An 18,115-nucleotide genomic window follows, 5' to 3' on the forward strand; every position below is an offset into this window, starting at 1 on the left:
GATGTTTGTTTTGATAGTATTGTTCCCTTGCCGGGGTGTTGTTTAAATATCATTGTTCCCTTGCCGGGATATTTGTTTTGATAATATTGTTCCCTTGCCGGGATGTTGTTGAAATATCATTGTTCCCTTGCCGAGATGTTTGTTTTGATAGTGTTGAGGAAAATTTTTATAGTGCTCTTGTTCCCTTGCCGGGATTTCTTGTGATTATTGTTGGCTTGAAATGGGAGCGGGTGGTACGCCTACCACAAGATATAATAAAATGGGAGCGGGTGGTACGCCTACCACAAGATATAATGAAATGGGAGCGGGTGGTACGCCTACCACAAGATATAATGAAATGGGAGCATGTGGTACGCCTACCACGAGATACATGAAATGGGAGCGGGTGGCACGCCTGCCACGAGATACAGGAAATGGGATCGGGTTGCACGCCTCCAACAAGGTGTGAAAAGAAAGTGAAATATGCCTTTGTTTTCCTTATTCTTATTAGTGGTTGGATTTTGATTCCTTTATAATTCTCTTGATATTCTGTTTTTATTTTTTATATATATATGTTCAATACTCCAAATTTCAACAATTGTTACATTTTTAACTCAATTGATTTCTCAACTAAATTTTCCTTAAACCATTTGAGGTTGTACTTTACTTAAAAAGGAATTTCTACTATGTTTCGATTTATTGATTTCTCGCATTAAAGTTAATGATTCATTCGATATTGTACTTTAATTGAAAATGGTATTTTCTTTATCAAATGATTTCTAAAAATAACTTCATCTTTTCTTGTTGATTTCCTAATTGGGTTGGAAGTTGTACTCTACTTTATGTTAAGTGAATGAGGCTCCTTGAACATTCTTAATTGTATTGGGTTATGGAACCTATGAGCTGAGTAACATGAGAATATTGTTGTGCAATGTGAGACAGAAATATGTGGGCACAAGGTGCCGGGGAAAATATTATGGTTTTATTTAATGACACGTGAGTTGTCCGTGCGGTTGTGACATAAATATGGGAACGAGGTGCCGTGAAAATATGAAAGTGGGCTGAGACCTATATTATTTATGATTATGAAATGAGGTGTCACAAGGTGACCTTTACTCGAATTATATTCGAAAGATGCTTATATGAAAGATATTTATTTGAAGGAAATATATTTATTGAAAAGCATATTATCTTAGAGATTATTACTTGAAGGATTTACAGGCGAAAGATTTATATTTGAAGGACTTGATTAATTGATTGCACTTGTATTTATTATTTGTTGAGAAACATTCATGGTGTTCTTGTTGCCTGTTATTTATATCACTGGTTGATCATTGTTGCCATCATTGTTACCTGCTTCCTATTATTTTTGTACGCTATATTGCACAGGTTTATTTGGTAGTCTGGTCTTAGCCTCGTCACTACATCGCCGAGGTTAGGCTAGGCACTTACCAGCACATGGGGTCGGTTGTGCTGATACTACACTCTGCACTGTGTGTAGATACCGATACCAAAGTTCTTAGACCGCAGTGAGGGTGCTATCTTCAGCCCACACAGGCGACACGAGGTAGTCCTACAGACGTCCGCAGGCCTTGGCGTCACCTCCTATCTTTTCCTTCATCCTGTTTCCTTTACTCATTTCAGAAACAATGCTTATTTTATCTTTCAGACTTTGTATGTAGTATTCTTAGACCGTCTGTGAAGCTGTGACACCAAATTTTGGGTAGAGTTGTATTTAGACTTCCACAGTTTTGTATTAAGATAAATTGTCAGATTTTGTCTTTCGCTTAATTATTTTCGCTATTTGCATGATATCTACTCATCACTGATAATGGTTTAAAATTTGAAAAGGTTAAGTAATTAGGATAATTTGGCTTGCCTAGCTTTCAGCAGTAGGCGCCATCACGGCTCTCGAGAGTGTGAAATCCGGGTCGTGACAAGTTGGTATCAGAGCTCTATGTTACATAGGTCTCACAGTTCACAGACAAGCTTAGTAGAGTCTGAGAGATCGGTACGGAGACGTCTGTATATATCTCCCAGAGGCTACAGAGTTAGCAAAAATTTCACTCCCATTCTTCTCTGTCGTGCGATTTTGTTCTCTCATTGATAAATTGAAATCTCTACTCTTGTCTTTTCACGAATGGCAAAGTCACGTACCATTTCTTCAGCTGAACAACAGCATAGACCGGATAGATCAACTACATCTTCGGAGGCTTTGCGGAGGTTGGATAGGTTTCACCAAGCTCTTCGCTACCACTTTCAGCGGTGCATCTTTTGAGGACCCACGGGACTATCTTGACCGCTGCTATGAAGTATTGCAGAACGTGAGAATAATCGAAAGCGATGGGGATGATCTTGTTGTGTTTCAGATGACAAGTAGAGGTAGTGGAAAGATAATGTATTTACTAGACCAGTTGTGGCTCCGACGGAAGATGTAGACGTATCAAGAGATCACCTAATGAATCATGTTGGGGTTCAACGTACCTTGACGTATGGTTGATTTATTTGAGTTGTGAAGGTCAAATATTGTGGATTATCGGATGTTGTGACCTATGATTTCGTGCCAAGTGAGGGAAGTCCACAATCAATGATCAAATTGCGGGGTCATGTGTTATACCAATTTTGGCCTGAGATATATTTATGTGGTATAGAAAGGTTTTCCAAAACTTGTATATGATCAAGAGCTGAGATTTGAATGGGATGATGATGAGACTTGAGATATTCCCGCGTCCTTAATAATTCTATATTTCAGTATCAGCGGGGTCATGAAAACATATTCAGTATACTCATAGTGCTTAAGTTAATCACAACACTCGCGTGGGGCAGTCATCTTTTAATGTACCAGTGGCATGGAATTTCCTGCTATGGTTATTTAAGTTATCCGGTACAGACTTAGTATGAGCAGTCGAACTACGGATAGGTTGTTATGAAAATGGTGATACTAGGAACATCCTGAGAAATTATTCTAGACTTGGGAGAGACATATTTCGTCAAAGCACTCAGGCTACGTGCCCCATTGCAGTTACTACTCCACTTACATGACCAACCATAGGTAGGGGTGAGGATATTAGAGGTGGAGGTGAGACTCCTAGAGGTGGAGACCCAGTCCGTTGATATATTTTCTATGGTATGGCTGAGGTTGCTACACCAGACGGTATCGTTATAAGTACGGTCTCGGATTATTATAAAGTCAAAATTTCCTTAACTTGATTCGGCTTTGAGTATCGAGGAAAGTTCTCCTATTGTGCTCCACTTATGAGTGAGCTTCGTAATCTTAAATTTACTTATGTGAGTACTCCTGTTGAGAGATTATAGGGAGATAACTATGTCTATCATTATGTGTTAGACAATAAAAATGTTGTGATGTGGGTTTTGATGTGATTTCAGGAAAATTAATTTAAATTGCGAATTTTATTCCCTATTGGTGTGAGGGTTCTTTATATGTTGTGATTTTGTTTAGCGGAAATTATTTAGAAGAAGAAAGAAAGGAAATGAAAAATTTCAGTTGGCACAATGTGCATATTACTTATGTACGGAGTTGAGGAAGAGATCCTCGTACTTTTATATGATGTGAAATATTCAAACCAGGCTACAAGCTGCGGTGGATGTTATATAAGGACGAGGTGGCGTTAAATGTGGGTCGTTAATTTATGTAAGTAATTATGAGGTCTTCATGCCTTGTTATTGGTAAAGTAGATGTTTGAAATGATATTTTTGCTAACCTGAGGTTAATTGGCAATTTTGTAATCTATTATGAACAACCATTAAGACCAGAAATGTGATTATGGTCATACATATGATGCATTTTATGTCAAAATATCATTGTGATAATGTCGTGCTTGTAATGCGGAGATTAGCATTATTGATATATACTTTGCGGTGCTTTGTTGGGTTGTGGACATGAGGAGTTGTTTTGGTGTTACTCTGACAGGTAGATAGGCCCAATCACAGGGGAGACTCTGCCGAAATTTCTGCAAAATTTGGGAGTTAGAAAAATTTGGGATATTGAAATGTGCAAAGAAAGAGATAAGTTACATTCTGTGTTGGAGTACAGACTCTACTTCTCATTTGAGGACGAATGACCCTAAGTGGGGGGAGAAAGTAATACCCCGTACTAGATGGGTGCGTAGGCACGAGTTGCTATAGCCAGTCGAGACTAAAATCGTGTGTTGATGTGAAAATCGGACATTTCTGGAAATGATTGGAGTGTAAGAAATTTGTCCTTCAAGTTTGCAAATATGGATAAAGGAAATAATCTCAATTGAAATGGTGTTGTTGGACTTATGTAGAATGCGGTAATGTGGGATCAATCGCGAATATTTGTTTAGAAGTAAAAGCATCAATTTGGTAACCTGAGAATAATTCTTAGTACGTTCGAGGACGAACGTTTGTTTTAGAGGTGGAGAATGTGATGACCCAAATGTCATCTTTAAATTAAATAATTATCTCGATATTTTAAGACCTTGAAAAGTGCTATCAATAAATTCTCGACTTGCGTGCGCAATCCATATAATTTTCCAGAACGTTCTTATGTGAAAAATGGATTAAATTGTGAACTAGAGCTTTAAAACTCAACTAAATTGACTTCGGTCAATATTTTGGGCAAATGAACCCGGATTAAAGTTTTGACCATTCCGGTAGTTCCGTATCGTGATTTGGGACTTGGTCATATTCCCGAAATTTAATTTGGAGGTCCCTAGATAAAATTATCGCCATTTAACGGAATCTAGAAATCTAAGGTTAAAGATTTCTTAAGTTTGACCGGAGATTTGACCTTTTGATATCGAGGTTGGAATCCAGTTCTGAAAATTTTCATAGCTTTGTTATGTCATTTATGACTGGTGCGCAAAATTTGAAGTCAATCGGACTTGATTTGATAGGTTTTTGCATCGAATATAGAAGTTGGACGTTCTTAGTTTCATTAGGCTTGAATTGGGGTGTGATTAAGGGTTTTAGCATTATTTGATGCGATTTGAGGTTTCGACTAAGTCCATATCATGTTTTAGCACTTGTTGGTGTATTTTGTTGAAGTCCCTAGGGCCTCGGGTAGATTTCGGAAGGTCAACAGGTAGAAAAAGCTGCTGAAATTCTCTTTGGGAAGTTGCTGTCTTTTTTTTTACAGCACCATGAACAGTGCCCCGTGAACAATGCCGGTGAACAGTGTAGTGAACAGTACCGCGTGAGCAGTACCGAACGCGTGAATAGTGACCCCGACATTTTCTGGACAGATTCTTAAGTTTTGAAAATGGGACTCGTCCCATTTTCCATTTTTATCAAATTGGAGCTCGGGGAGAGGTGATTTTCGGAGAAAACAACGGGGTAAGTATTCTTAACTTAATTTTGGTTAGATTACCCGAATCTATTACTAGTTTTGGCATTTAATTGGTGATTTTAGTTGGGAAAATCTTGAAAAACCCTCTTGGTTTAATTTGAAGATTTGAGGGTCGAGTTGATGTCGGATTTTAGTAAAATTGGTATGGTTGGACTCGTGGTTGGATGAGGTTTCATATTCCGTAAGTTTTGTTAGGTTCCGAGACGTGGGCCCCACAGGCGAATTTTTAGTGCAATTTTTGATTTATAATGGAAAATGTAGAATTTCATTTGGAATTAATTCCTATAATTTTTATTGACTGAATCGAATTGTTTATGATTAGATTTGAGAATTTCAGGCACAAATTCGCGAGGCAAAGACTTGTTGAAATTTTGAATTGGTTGCAAAGTGAGGTAAGTGTTTGGTCTAACCTTAGCTTGAGGGATTAGGAGTTGTGTCTTATTTGCTACATGTTAATTGTGGAGTACGACGTATAGGCATGGTGACGAGTATCTATATATTGGTGTCAAGCATGCCCGTGAGTCTTGTAATATAATTGTTATGACTCCGTTGTGGTTTATTGCGCTTCATATATTATTTTCACCATTGTTCCCTTGCCGGGATGTTTGTTTGATATTATTGTTTCCTTGTTGGGATGTTTGTTTTGATAGTATTGTTCCCTTGCCGGGGTGTTGTTTAAATATCATTGTTCCCGTGCCGAGATGTTTGTTTTGATAGTATTGTTCCCTTGCCGGGATGTTGTTGAAATATCATTGTTCCCTTGCCGGGATGTTTGTTTTGATAGTATTGTTCCCTTGCCGGGATGTTGTTGAAATATCAATGTTCCCTTGCCGGGATGTTTGTTTTGATAGTATTGAGGGAATTTTTTATATTGCTCTTGTTCCCTTGCCGGGATTCCTTGTGATTATTGTTGTCTTGAAATGGGAGCGGGTAGTACGCCTACCACAAGATATAATGAAATGGGAGCGGGTGGTACACCTACCACAAGATATAATGAAATGGGAGCGGGTGGTACGCCTACCACAAGATATAATGAAATAGGAGCGGGTGGTATGCCTACCACAAGATATAATGAAATGGGAGCAGGTGGTATGCCTACCACGAGATACATGAAATGGGAGCGGGTGACACGCCTGTCACGAGATACAGGAAATGGGATCGGGTTGCACGCCTGCAACAAGATGTGAAAAGAAAGTAAAATCTGCCTTTGTTTTCCTTATTCTTGTTAGTGGTTGGATTTTGATTCCTTTATAATTCTCTTGATATTCTGTTTTTATTTTTTATATATATATGTTCAATACTCCAAATTTCAACAATTGTTACATTTTTAACTCAATTGATTACTCAACTAAATTTTCCTTAAACCGTTTGAGGTTGTACTTTACTTAAAAAGGAATTTCTACTATATTTCGATTTATTGATTTCTCGCATTAAAGTTAATGATTCATTCGATATTGTAATTTAATTGAAAAGGGTATTTTCTATATGAAATGATTCCTAAAATTAACTTCATCTTTTCTTGTTGATTTCCTAATTGGGTTGGAAGTTGTACTCTACTTTATGTTAAGTGAATGAGGCTCCTTGAACATTCTTAATTGTATTGGGTTATGGAACCTATGAGCTGAGTAACATGAGAATATTGTTGTGCAATGTGAGACAGAAATATGTTGGCACAAGGTGTTGGGGAAAATATTATGGTTTTATTTAATGGCACGTGAGTTGTCCGTGCGGTTGTGACATAAATATGGGAACGAGGTGCCGTGAAAATATGAAAGTGGGCTGAGACCTATATTATTTATGATTATGAAATGAGGTGTCACAAGGTGACCTTTACTCGAAAGAATTATATTCGAAAGATGATTATCAGAAAGATATTTATTTGAAGGAAATATATTCGAAATATATTTATTGAAAAACATATTATCTTAGAGATTATTACTTGAAGGATTTACAGACGAAAGATTTATATTTGAAGGAATTGATTGAACTTGTATTTATTATTTGTTGAGAAACATTCATGGTGTTCTTGTTGCCTGCTATTTATATCAGTGGTTGATCATTGTTGCCATCATTGTTACCTGCTTCCTATTATTGTATGCTATATTGCACAGGTTTATTTGGTCTTAGCCTCGTCACTACTTTGCCGAGGTTAGGTTAGGCACTTACCAGCACATGGGGTCTGTTGTGCTGATACAACACTCTGCATTGTGTGTAGATACTGATACCAGAGTGCTTAGACCGTAGTGAGGGTGCTATCTTCAGCCCACACAGGCGACACGATGTAGTCCTGTAGAAGTCCGCCGGCCTTGGCGTCACCTCCTATCTTTTCCTTCATCCTGTTTCCTTTACTCATTTCAGGAACAATGTTTATTTTATCTTTCAGACTTTGTATGTAGTATTCTTAGACCGTCTGTGAATCTGTGACACCAAATTTTGGGTAGAATTGTATTTAGACTTCTGCAGTTTTGTATTAAGATAAATTGTCAGATTTTGTCTTTCGCTTAGTTATTTTCGCTATTTGCATGATATCTACTCATCACTGATAATGGTTTAAAATTTGAAAAGGTTAAGTAATTAGGATAATTGGCTTCCCTAGCTTTCAGCAGTAGGCGCCATCACGGCTCTCGAGGGTGTGAAATCCGGGTCGTGACAAGTTGGTATCATAGCTCTAGGTTACATAGGTCTCACAGTTCACAGACAAGCTTAGTAGAGTCTGAGGGATCGGTACGGAGACGTCTGTATTTATCTTCCAGAGGCTACAGAGTTAGGAAAAGTTTCACTCCCATTTTTCTCTATCGTGCGATTTTGTTCTCTCATTGGTAAATTGAAACCTCTACTCTTGTCTTTTCACGAATGGCAAAGTCACGTATCGCTTCTTCAGCTGAACAACAGCATAGACCGGATAGATCAACTACGTCTTTGGAGGCTTTGCGGAGGTTGGATAGGTTTCACCAAGCTCTTCGCTACCACTTTCAGCGGTGCATCTTTTGAGGACCCACGAGACTATCTTGACCGCTGGTATGAAGTATTGCAGAACGTGAGAATAATCGAAAGCGATGGGGATGATCTTGTGTTGTTTCAAATGACAAGTAGAGGTAGTGGAAAGATAATGTATTTACTAGACCAGTTGTGGCTCCGACGGAAGATGTAGATGTATCAAGAGATCACCTAATGAATCATGTTGGGGTTCAACGTACCTTGATGTCTGGTTGATTTATTTGAGTTGTGAAGGTCAAATATTGTGGATTATCGGATGTTGTGACCTATGACTTCGTGCCAAGTGAGGGGAGTCCACAATCAACGATCAAATTGCGGGGTCATGTGTTATACCAATTTTGGCCTGAGATATATTTATGTGGTATAGAAAGATTTTCCAAAACTTGTATATGATCAAGAGCTGAGATTTGAATGGGATGATGATGAGACTTGAGATATTTCCGCGTCCTTAATAATTCTATATTTCAGTATCAGCAGGGTCATGAAAACATATTCAGTATACTCATAGTGCTTAAGTTAATCACAACACTCACGTGGGGCAGTCATCTTTTAATGTACCAGTGGCATGAAATTTCCTGCAATGGTTATTTTCCGGTACAGACTTTGTATGAGCAGTCGAACTGCGGATAGGTTGTTATGAAAACGGTGATACTAGGAACATCCTGAGAAATTATCCTAGACTTGGGAGAGACATATTCCGTCAAAGCACTCAGTCTACGTGCCCCATTGCAGTTACTACTCCACTTACATGACCAACCATAGGTAGGGGTCAGGATATTAGAGGTGGAGGTGAGACTCCTAGAGGTGGAGACCCAGTCCGTTGATATATTTTCTATGGTATGGCTGAGGTTGCTACACCAGACGGTATCATTATAAGTACGGTCTCGAATTATTATAAAGTCAAAATTTCCTTAACTTGATTCGGTTTTGAGTATCGAGGAAAGTTCTCCTATTGTGCTCCACTTATGAGTGAGCTTCGTAATCTTAAATTTACTTATGTGAGTACTCCTGTTGAGAGATTATAGGGAGATAGCTATGTCTATCATTATGTGTTAGACACTAAAAATAGTTGTGATGTGGGATTTGATATGATTTCAGGAAAATTGATTTAAATTGCGAATTTTATTCCCTATTGGTGTGAGGGTTCTTTATATGTTGTGATTATGTTTAGCGGAAATTATTTAGAAGAAGAAAGAAAGGAAATGGAAAATTTCAGTTGGCACAATGTGCATATTACTTGTGTACGGAGTTGAGGAAGAGATCCTCGTACTTTTATATGATGTGAAATATTCAAACCGGGCTACAAGCTGCGGTGGATGTTATATAAGGACGAGGTCCTTGTGGTGAAAAGTTTATGTGTTTAAATTCTCCCTTTGTGAAATTAAAATTTGTACTATAGTACTTATAGGGATTCATGCCTATGAGGCTTATTTGAAAATTCTTGTAAGAATATCTCTGTGCATAATTTGCCAAATTGTATTGTAATTATTGAATTTTAGCCTACGATGTGAGTGCCCAGGTGGCGTTAAATGTGGGTCGTTAATTTATGTAAGTAATTATGAGGTCTTCATGCCTTGTTATTGGTAAAGTAGATGTTTGAAATGAGATTTTTGCTAACCTGAGGTTAATTGGCAATTTGTAATCTATTATGAACAACCATTAAGACCAGAAATGTGATTATGGTCATACATATGATGCGTTTTATGTCAAGATATCATTGTGATAATGTCGTGCTTGTAATGCGGAGATTAGTATTATTGATATATACTTTGCGGTGCTTTGTTGGGTTGTGGACATGAGGAGTTGTTTTGGTGTTACTCTGACAGGTAGATAGGCCCAATCACAGGGGAGACTCTGCCGAAATTTCTGCAAAATTTGGGAGTTAGAAAAATTTGGGATATTGAAATGTGCAAAGAAAGAGATAAGTTACATTCTGTGTTGGAGGACAGACTCTACTTCTCATTTGAGGATGAATGACCCTAAGTGGGGGGAGAATGTAATACCCCGTACTTGATGGGTGCGTAGGCACGAGTTGCTATAGCCAGTTGAGACTAAAATCGTGTGTTGATGTGGAAATCGGACCTTTCTGGAAATGATTGGAGTGTAAGAAATTTGGCCTTCAAGTTTACAAATATGGATAAAGGAATAATCTCAATTGAAATGGTATTGTCGGACTTATGTCGAATGCGGTAATGTGGGATCAATCACGAATATTTGTTTAGAAGTAAAAGCATCAATTTGGTAACCTGAGAATAATTCTTAGTACGATCGAGGACGAACGTTTGTTTTAGAGGTGGAGAACGTGATGACCCAAAATATCATATTTGAATTAAATAATTATCTCGGTATTTTAAGACCTTAAAAAGCGCTATCAATAAATCCTCGACTTGCGTGCGCAATCCGTATAATTTTTCGGAAGGTTCTTATGTGAAAAATGGATTAAATTGTGAACTAGAGTTTTAAAACTCAACTGAATTGACTTCGGTCAACATTTTGGGCAAACGAACCCGGATAAAAGTTTTGACCATTCCAGTAGTTCCGTATCGTGATTTGGGAATGCCCGAAATTGAATTTGGAGGTCCCTAGATAATATTATCGCCATTTAACGGAATATAGAAATCTAAGGTTAAAGATTTCTTAAGTTTGACCGGAGATTTGACCTTTTGATATCGGGGTCGGAATCCAGTTTTGAAAATTTTCATAGCTTTGTTATGTCATTATGACTGGTATGCAAAATTTGAAGTCAATCGGACTTGATTTGATAGGTTTTTGCATCGAATATAGAAGTTGGACGTTCTTAGTTTCGTTAGGCTTGAATTGGGGTGTGATTCAGGGTTTTAGCATTATTTGATGCGATTTGAGGTTTCGACTAAGTCCGTATCATGTTTTAGCACTTGTTGGTGTATTTTGTTGAAGTCCCGAGGGCCTCGGGTAGATTTCGGAAGGTTAACGGGTAGAAAAAGCTGCTGAAATTCTCTTTGGGAAGTTGCTGTCTTTTTTTTACAGCACCATGAACAGTGCCCGTGAACAGTACCCCCGTGAACAATGCCGGTGAACAGTGTAGTGAACAATACCGCGTGAATAGTACCGAACGGGTGAACAGTGCCCCCGACATTTTCTGGACAGATTCTTAAGTTTTGAAAATGGGATTCGTCCCATTTTCCATTTTTATCAAATTGGAGCTCGGGGAGAGGCGATTTTCGGAGAAAACAACGGGGTAAGTGTTCTTAACTTAATTTTGGTTAGATTAACCGAATCTATTACTAGTTTTGGCATTTAATTGGTGATTTTAGTTGGGAAAATCTTGAAAAACCCTCTTGGTTTAATTTGAAGATTTGAGGGTCGAGTTGATGTCAAATTTTAGTAAAATTGGTATGGTTGGACTCGTGGTTGGATGAGGTTTCATATTCTGTAATTTTTGTTAGGTTCCGAGACGTGGTCCCTACGGGCGAATTTTTAGTGCAATTTCTGTTTTTAATGGAAAATGTAGAATTTCATATGGAATTAATTCCTATAATTTTTATTGACTGAATCAAATTGTTTATGACTAGATTTGAGAATTTCGGGCACGAATTCGCGAGGCAAAGGCTTGTTGAAATTTTGAATTGGTTGCAAAGCGAGGTAAGTGTTTGGTCTAACCTTAGCTTGAAGGATTAGGAGTTGTGTCTTATTTGCTACATGTTAATTATGGAGTACGACGTATAGGCATGGTGACGAGTATCTATACGTTGGTGTCAAGCATGCCCGTGAGTCTTGTATTATAATTGTTATGACTCCGTTGTGGTTTATTGTGCTTCACATGTTATTTTCACCATTGTTCCCTTGCCGGGATGTTTGTTTGATATTATTGTTCCCTTACCGGGATGTTTGTTTTGATAGTATTGTTCCCTTGCCGGGATGTTGTTGAAATATCATTGTTCCCTTGCCGGGATGTTTGTTTTGATAGTATTGTTCCATTGCCGGAAAATTTTATATTGCTCTTGTTCCCTTGCCGGGATTCCTTGTGATTATTGTTGGCTTGAAATGGGAGAGGGTGGTACGCTTACCACAAGATATAATGAAATGGGAGCGGGTGATACGCCTACCACAAGATATAATGAAATGGGAGCGGGTGGTACGCCTACCACGAGATACATGAAATGGGAGCGGGTGGCACGCCTGCCACGAGATACAGGAAATGGGATCAGGTTGCACGCCTGTAACAAGATGTAAAAAGAAAGTGAAATCTGCCTTTGTTTTCCTTATTCCTGTTAGTGGTTGGATTTTGATTCCTTTATAATTCTTTTGATATTCTGTTTTTATTTTTTTATATATATGTTCAATACTCCAAATTTCAACAATTGTTACATTTTTAACTCAATTGATTTCTCAACTAAATTTTCCTTAAACCGTTTAAGGTTGTACTTTACTTAAAAAGGAATTTCTACTATGTTTCGATTTATTGATTTCTTGCATTAAAGTTAATGATTCATTCGATATTGTAATTTAATTGAAAAGGGTATTTTATTTATCAAATGATTCCTAAAATTAACTTCATCTTTTCTTGTTGACTTCCTAATTGGGTTGGAAGTTGTACACTACTTTATGTTAAGTTAATGAGGCTCCTTGAACATTCTTAATTGTATTGGGTTATGGAACCTATGAGCTGAGTAACATGAGAATATTATTTTGCAATGTGAGATAGAAATATGTGGGCACAAGGTGCCAGGGAAAATATTATGGTTTTATTTAATGGCATGTGATTTGTCCGTGCGATTGTGACATAAATGTGGGCGCGAGGTGCCGTGAAAATATGAAAGTGGGCTGAGACCTATATTATTTATGATTATGAAATGGGGTGTCACAAGGTGACCTTTACTCGAAAGAATTATATTCGAAAGATGCTTATCTGAAAGATATTTATTTAAAGGAAATATATTTATTGAAAAGCATATTATCTTAGAGATTATTACTTGAAGGATTTACAGGCGAAAGATTTATATTTGAAGGACTTGATTAATTGATTGCACTTGTATTTATTATTTGTTGAGAAACATTCATGGTGTTTTTGTTGCCTGCTATTTATATCACTGGTTGATCATTGTTGCCATCATTGTTACCTGCTTCCTATTATTTTTGTACCCTATATTGCACAGGTTTATTTGGTAGTCTGGTCTTAGCCTCGTCACTACTTCGCCGAGGTTAGGCTAGACACTTACCAACACATGGGGTCGGTTGTGTTGATACTACACTCTGCACTGTGTGCAGATACTGATACCGGAGTGCTTAGACCGCAGTGAGGGTGCTATCTTCAGCCTACACAGGCGACACGAGGTAGTTCTGCAGACGTCCGCGGGCCTTGGCGTCACCTCCTATCTTTTCCTTCATCCTATTTCCTTTACTCATTTTAGAAACAGTGTTTATTTTATCTTTCAGACTTTGTATGTAATATTCTTAGACCGTCTGTGAAGTTGTGACACCAAATTCTGGTAGAGTTGTATGGAGACTTCCGCAGTTTTGTATTAAGATAAATTGTTAGATTTTGTCTTCCGCTTAATTATTTTCGCTATTTGCATGATATCTACTCATCACTGATAATGGTTTAAAATTTGAAAAGGTTAAGTAATTAGGATAATTTGGCTTGCCTAGCTTTCACCAGTAGGCGCCATCACGGCTCTTGAGGGTGTGAAATCCGGGTCGTGACAAAAGCTGGCGTCGCGAGCCTTGAGGCGAGCAGGAGGCGCGCGGCAGAGCCGGCTAGGCGTGGTCTGCCGCGAGGTCAGAGACGAATCTAGGATTTAAATTCTATAGATTCAGCCTTTAAGTTCTTATCATTAAACTCATTGTACCTTCAAAATTTTGGATTCATATATATTGTTTGTTACTATTTTAGTAGATTTTTACACGTAAATATATGCTCCGCATCAAAAGTTATGGATTCAATTGAACTCATTGTCAGAAGGCTAGTCCCGCCTCTGCGCGAGGAGATGCATTAATCTAATTTTTAAAGTCTATTTTGTCTTCTATTAGGTTTTGGACTTGTTTATTTTTTTTGGGTCTTTTCCCTACATATATAAGTAGTCATTAAACACCAATTGGATAGGGGAAGATCGAGATTGGATAGATTAGACCGGGGATATGACCTAAGGAGGAAAGAACACACTAGGAGCATGGCAGAGAATTCTTCTACTAGTTTTTCACTTCCTTCTTCCTATTTTCATTATTGGTATGAATTCTAGTATTATAGTTATGTATACTATTATGAATAGCTAATTTGTTATCTAGGGTTTTGATAGAACCTATTGGAGGATGATTTTCCTGTTACGTTAATATAGATTTGTTGTAGCTTTTTCTCTATTTGTTCAACTATGTTTATATTGTGGTTGGTTGAAGATCTCTTAATCTTCAACGTGATGCAGATAAGGGAGTATCTTGGAGTTCTTGGTCGCCCATTCTTCTCGGACCTGATGTATAAGCAAGTCTGAGTCCCCAATCACTAGTAACTCTTGAATGTTCATGTTAATGGACATCTTGAGTCCCAAGATGCAGACCTCGTACTCAGCCATGTTATTGGTGCAAGGGAATCTGAGTTTGGCAGACACCGGATAATGCTGACCGGTTTCTGACACTAGAACTGCTCCTATGCCAACTCCTTTGAAATTTGCTGCTCCATCGAAAAAACATTCTCCAACCGTCATAGGATTCTTCAATGTCTTCTCCTATGAATGATATCTCTTCATCAGGAAAATACGTCTTTAAGGATTCGTATTCTCCATCCACAGGATTCTCGGCAAGATGATCTGCCAAAGCCTATCCCTTGATTGCTTTTTTAAGTTACGTAGACAATGTCGAATTCACTTAGCAGGATTTTCCACTTGGCTAGCTTACCAGTGGGCATGGTCTTCTGAAAGATGTACTTCAACGGATCCATCCTTGATATGGGATACGTGGTATAGGCACAGAAATAGTGCCTCAACTTCTGAGCTACCCCAAGTCAAAGCACAACAGGTGCGTTCTAACAGAGAATACCGGGCCTCGAAAGGGGTGAACTTCTTGATAAGATAGTAGATGGCTTGCTCATTTCTCCCCGTTTCATCATGTTGCCCAAGAACACAACCGAACGCTCCATCTAGCACTACACGGTAGAGTAATAGAGGTTTACCCGGCTCGGGCGGGACCAAAACTGGTGGTGTTGACAGGTACTTCTTGATTCTGTCGAAGGCCCTCTAGCAGTCATCAGTCTATTTGGTAGCGGTGTCCTTCTTCAACATCTTAAAGATTGGCTCACAGATGATAGTAGATTGAGCTATGAACGGGCTGATGTAGTTGAGTCTCCCCAAGAAACTCATTATTTCTTCCTTGTTCTTTGGCGGTGGCAATTCTTGAATAGATTTGACCTTTGATGGATCTAGTTCTATTCTTCGCCGACTCATAATGAACCCAAGTAGTTTTCCGGCAGGAACCCCAAATGCACATTTCGCGGGATTCAGCTTCAAGTTGTACCTTCTCAGTCTATTGAAGAACCTCCTCAAATCTTCCATGTGATATGTGGCTTTTTTGGATTTGATGATAACATCATCTACATACACTTCGATTTCTTTATGTATCATATCATGGAAAATGGTAGTCATGGCCCTCATGTATGTGGCCCCAAAATTCTTTAACCTGAACGACATCATCTTGTAATAGTACATTCCCCACGGCATAATGAAAGCCGTTTTCTCAGCGTCTTCTTCATCCATCCAGGTCTGATGATACCCAGCAAAACAATCCACGAATGACTGCAACTCGTGCTGGGCGCAATTGTCAATCAGGATGTGTATGTTTGGCAAGGGGAAGTCGTCTTTTGGACAAGCCCGGTTGAGATCCCAGTAGTCGACACAGACTCTGACCTTCCCGTATTTCTTCGGCACTGGCACGATGTTGGCTAACCATGTCGAATATTCCACTACCCTGAGAACCTTAGCTTTGACTTGCTTAGTGACTTCTTCCTTGATTTTCAAACTCATGTTAGGCTTGAACATTTTGAGCTTCTGATTTACCGGTGGACATGTCGGATCAGTTGGCAGTTTGTGAGCCACAATAGATGTACTTAGACCAGTAATGTCATCATACGATCAAGCGAATATGTCTTCATATTCCCTTAGAAATTCTGTGTATTCCTTCTTTTATGACGGTGACAAATGAACGCTGATCCGAGTTTTTTTGATATTTTCTGCATCTCCCAGGTTAACAATCTCGGTCTCGTCCAGGTTGGACTTAGGTCTGTTCTCAAAATTCTCGACTTCTTTAACAATCTCTTCCGATATGTCATCTTCCTCTGAATTTGTATCTGTTTGTTGCGTTTTCTCGTTGCATGTCACAACCATTGGTTCATCAAGATAGGTAATAGTAATGATGTATAAGTAAAGTAATGAGAGAAAATAATAAGAGTAAGATTTGTAAGGAAACCGAAGTGCTTTGATAAATTTCATAACTGTTTTGAACATTGGGAGATCTTATTGCGAAAATTCAAAAATGCGAAAGGAAAATCAACTAATAAAAATAAAAGATAGTGTATGATGCTTTGTTCAGCCTTGCTACCCCGAGGCTTTCCGGGCTCTAATGGTTCTGATGGTCCAATTGTTGAGGCATTCTCCTCGGCTTACGGCTTGTATAGAAGGGCCTTCCTCCCCCTCCTCCTTGTTGATGACACAACAATCCATGTCATCAACTTCTACGAATAAATTCCTTATTGCTGCCAGTGCTTCCTCTTCTTCCGACCTATATATAACATCGGCCGGCTGGAAAGTCTGTTCTAAATGGGGTATCGGCTGCTCCAGTGGGTAGTAAGGGCCTACCATGGTGGCGATCAGTTGTTGAATTCCTTCCAAGTATACTCGTATCCCAGACCGAAAGTGGTGCCATGTTTCTTCAGTTTGATCAGCTTGGTAATTCCTTGGAGGTTCTTGCAAAGTCCCTTGCCAGGCTCATATCCGCTCCAGTTCAATATGCTTTCAATTTTGTTGTCCCACCATTTGTCTTTGTCAATGGCGTTGACTCGCTCGATGTGGTGATAGTTTTCCCCGCATATCTTTCTCCTTCCTCCAATTGCTGGGATGGTTTGGCGACTGTATATAGGATTGCTACCGTCGACATGAATGTTCACCTCTTGGTGGTTCCACTCAAATTTCACTACCTGATGCAGTGTTGACACTACGGCCCCAGCGGCATGAATCCACAGCCGTCCCAACAGCAAGTTGTAAGATGCCGGCACATCTATTACTTGAAATTCAACATCAAACCAAGTAGGCCCCATCTGCAAACACAAACTAATTTCCCCAATAGTGGACCTTTGGGAACCGTCAAAAGCTTTGACGTTGATGACCCCGTCCTTGATCCCATGCAGATTCTTTTCCAATGTTCTAAGTGTTACCAACGGACAAATATTGAGGCTCGACCCACCGTTAATCAAGATTCTGGTGATGAAATAATCCTCGCATTGCACAGTGATGTGCAACGCCTTGTTGTGACTCAACCCTTCTGGTGGCAACTCATCTTCATGAAAAGTGATCTTGTGACTCTCCAATACCTGCCCTACCATGTTTTCTATTTCTCCTCCAATGATGTTGCTCGTTACATATGCCTCACTCAGCACCTTTAACAAGGCGTTCATATGTGCATCGGAGCTTTGCAGCAAAGCTAGGATAGAGATCTGTGCCGGTGTTTTGTTCAACTGATCGATAACTGAGTACTCCTTTGCTTGTATTTTTCTCTAGAGATCGTCGGGCCCAGATTCAGTGATGGTTGGCTGTCCAGAGGCCTGCTTGCTTGATTCAGCCAAATGTT

This window comes from Nicotiana sylvestris, chromosome 8 (assembly GCF_000393655.2).
Source record: "Nicotiana sylvestris chromosome 8, ASM39365v2, whole genome shotgun sequence".
NCBI classification, from domain to species: domain Eukaryota; kingdom Viridiplantae; phylum Streptophyta; class Magnoliopsida; order Solanales; family Solanaceae; genus Nicotiana; species Nicotiana sylvestris.